Source organism: Pelobates fuscus, chromosome 3, assembly GCF_036172605.1.
Source record: "Pelobates fuscus isolate aPelFus1 chromosome 3, aPelFus1.pri, whole genome shotgun sequence".
Lineage (NCBI taxonomy): Eukaryota > Metazoa > Chordata > Amphibia > Anura > Pelobatidae > Pelobates > Pelobates fuscus.
The window spans coordinates 283,731,880-283,736,029 of NC_086319.1; positions in this window are offsets into that span (position 1 = coordinate 283,731,880).

The window sequence follows — 4,150 nt, forward strand, 5'->3', positions numbered from 1 at the left end:
AAACCCACCATGCTATGGAGGCAAACAATGCGCCCAGTTACCAGCGTGTTGAGGCGGAAGAGGATCCCGTACCGTTGGGGCACATCACGCTCCCTTCAGATCACCGCGGAGGGGAACACCCATACAATACACTCACCAGAGGGAGGCCAATTGTTTCTGACCCAGCAGGGCATCACAGCACAGATGGAACTCGGAAGGGGCAGCCCTAGGGGACAACAATGGGATGTGGACAACATCGCCCCATTCGAACCACGGAGAGACCCCCAACTACCTGCGGCAGATCCAGGGGACTAAAAACCGAGACAACCACCGCATGGCCTCGTGAAAACATAAGACTTACATCCTGGTTTGGGACACTCACGTTAACCCTATACATTTAAGATTTCCATGTTGGAATGCACAAAATATTTAGTATGTTTTAGGGTTGCGGGACTTCCTACTAACCCCTTGAGATGGCAGGCGCTATGTTTTAGCTCTCTCAGGCTGGTAACACAAGGTTATTTGACTTAGCAGATTTAGTGTGTTTTAAATGTTATATGACTTCCTGCTCATGTTCAGACGTTGGCAAGCGATAGATGTTATGGGTCACTACCTAAATGTGCCTCACGGGATTTTCTCTGACTAGGAACCCGACTCATGTTTACGCATAGGCGAGACCACCCATAGTAACGGCCTAACAAGGCTCGACAAAAAGAGCCTGCCAAAAAGCGGTTGGACGAATAGGGGACACCCCTAACGACCATGGACAGCAGATTACCTTGATCACCCAGAGCTGACCCCCTTAATTGGTCCAATGTCACAAGGGTAGGGGACCACTGTAATTTGCCTCCCAAACGTACTACACTTAGGAACCTAGTTTGTTATACCATAACCGGGTGCCACCCCGAGCTTAATGCTGTGATATCCACAAACGCAGTACCCCCGCTTTGTTTTTTGTTTTTCTTTTTCTACCTGCCAGACACAACTTGATGCTTATCCAAAGAGAGCAGCTAAACAGGTGTAAATATCGCATTAGCATAAACGTTCTTACCGCTTCAGAAATGCTATAACACAGATAAGACACGACCGTTACCAGAATCTTAAACGTGACTAAAATATTCACAAGCTTGCCTAGCCTAACAGGTTTAACCTCAACTAGTATTGTTACAACGCCAGTTATTTCCATGTAACCATTATCTTTTACTGTTATTCTTAAAAAAGAAAAAAGTGCTATTTACTCTGCCACACTTTAACTTGTAAAATTGTTTTGAAAAGCTTACAGCTGCTATTGTGGCCCTGCAAGCATGTTGTCAATCCGTGCACAATAAAAATAAAGAATTAAAAAAAAATAAAAAATTAAGGTTAATGTTAATAAATAAAAATATTATCTTATATGTGTATATATATATATGATATCATATATATATATAATGTCATACTAAGTGTATTTTTATATTAATATGTACATATATTAATATAAAAATACACTTATAATTAAATTACACATGTATATATATATATAATATATATAATAACTTTATATATTGTTGTAATTTAAATTAAATAAAAACATGTAAGAATAATAATATTTTTTTTAAAAAAATTATATATCTATATGAAATTTTATTCTAACTGTATTTTGATAGTAATATATATTTATATCAAAATGCACTTAGAATGAAATTGTATATATATCAATGTATATATAAATAAATAAAATGAATACGAAATATACATATGTCCATATACAAAATTACATAAATAATTATATAAATATACACATAGACTTCAAATATATAAATATACATATATATTTAAATTCTACGTTCGTATTTATCTAATATGTTTACATAATGAAGTAATTTTATTGATTGCAATTTGAGGGACTTGCCTGCTAACCCAGGCTGAAAGTCCAGAGAATTTAATTTGCTAGCACTATATTTTACCCTGTAACTCTCTATGACACCTAAAACAGTACCCCCCATGTACAGGTTTTGTAGCGTTGTTGATTTACTTCTATGCTTTGGGTCATTGTCCTGTTGCAACATCCATCTTCTGTTGAGCTTCAGCTGGTAGACAGATGGCCTTAAGTTCTCCTGCAAAATGTCTTGATAAACTTGGGAATTCATTTTTCCTTCTATGATAGCAATCCGTCCAGGCAAAGCAGCCCCAAACCATGGGGCCCCCACCACCATACTTCACAGTTGGGATGAGGTTTTGATGTTGGTGTGCTGTGCCTCTTTTTCGCCACACATAGTGTTGTGTGTTTCTTACAAAGAACTCAACTTTGGTTTCATCTGTCCACAGAATATTTTGCCAGTACTGCTGTGGAACATCCAGGTGCTCTTGTGCAAACTGTAAACGTGCAGCAATGTTTTGTTTGGACAGCAGTGGCTTCCTCTGTGGTATCCTCCCAATAAATCCATTCTTGTTTAGTGTTTTACGTATTGTAGAGTCTCTAACAGGGATGTTAGCATTTGCCAGTGACTTTTGTAAGTCTTTAGACACTCTAGGATTCTTCTTCACCTCATTGAGCAGTCTGCGCTGTGCTCTTGCAGTCATCTTTACAGGACGGCCACTCCTAGGGAGAATAGTAGCAGTGCTGAACTTTCTTCATTTATAGACAATTTATCTTACCGTGGACTGATGAACAGCAAGGCTTTTGGACATACTTTTATAACCCTTTCCAGCTTTATGCAAGTCAACAATTCTTAATCGTAGGTCTTCTGAGAGCTCTTTTGTGCGAGGCATCATTCACATCAGGCAATGCTTCTTGAGAAAAGCAAACCCAGAACTGGTGTGTGTTTTTAATAGGGCAGGGCAGCTGTAACCAACACCTCCAATCTCATCTCATTGACTGGACTCCAGTTGGCTGATATCTCACTCCAATCAGCTCTTGGAGATGTCATTAGTCTAGGGGTTCACATACTTTTCCCAGCTGCACTGTGAATGTTTACATGGTGTGTTCAATAAAAACATGGCAACATTTCGTTCTTTGTGTGTTATTAGTTTAAGCAGACTGTGAGTGTCTATTGTTGTGACTTAGATGATAATCAGATCACATTTTATGACCAATTTGTGCAGAAATCCATATCATTCCAAAGGGTTCACATACTTTTTCTTGCAACTGTATCTTACTGTAAAGCGCTGCAGAATAAGTTGGTGCTCCATAACTTATAATAAAAAATCTCTTGTTATTCCTTGTTTCCTGCCGTTTATGAAAGCATTATGGAGAATTATACTGTAATTGTTCTATGAAATCATGTCAACTGTTCACATTGTAAGACTAAATGCCAACTCTCATCCAGATTAAACATAATGGCAACATAAGTAGCAATATATGTGATTTACAGCTTGGTAAATTACTGTGCCAGCAGCTGGGTGGGATGGCTACAGTGCCCAATTGCAAGTCAAGTGTACGTGATCACAGTGCGTGTCAGTGATGTGGAAAGAAAGTCCCATAGATTTAATAATGTACATCCGTGATGCCGAAAACCTTTGGAAAAATACCAGAAACTAATCACAGTGTTTAAAGCTAAGAATGTACCTAAGATCAAGATGACAGGAGCATATCAATCATATACCCACTGTACCCCCTTGCTGTCATAATCTAGTGTGGGAGAGACAGAGACTTCTGTACGTAGATGTGTCATTTGCAGAAGAAAATTCTAGAACTTACAATTTAATGGGCTAATGTCTCTTCGCCCACAAACTTAGATATACTCACACAGTTACATATACATATCTCTGTAGAGTTTGGTAAAACATATTTGTTAATCCTTTATAAATTATGTGATTTGGTTGGTTTAATAGTTTAGGCTCACGGGCTTTAAGAGCTTTGATAGTGTGACTTCAGCTCATGGGCAGGGCCGGCTTTACATTTTATATTAAAATTAAAAGAAATACAGTATTACCAGTGGAACACACATATGCTAAAATAAACCAAGAGATTCTCATACACCTTAGTGAGTACCCTTCGCCCTCACAACAAACAGAATATACATACAATATAAGGTGGAGTATCTTCTTGTTTAAAACGAATTTAAAACAACCTGGAGATAAAGCAAAAAGAACACATAATAGTGCAATATTGTCTAAAATCTCCTATAAACGTCAGGAAAGTGTGTGGAAATAAACTCACAAGGCAGGAGCCTGTAAAGTAAGGCTCAAT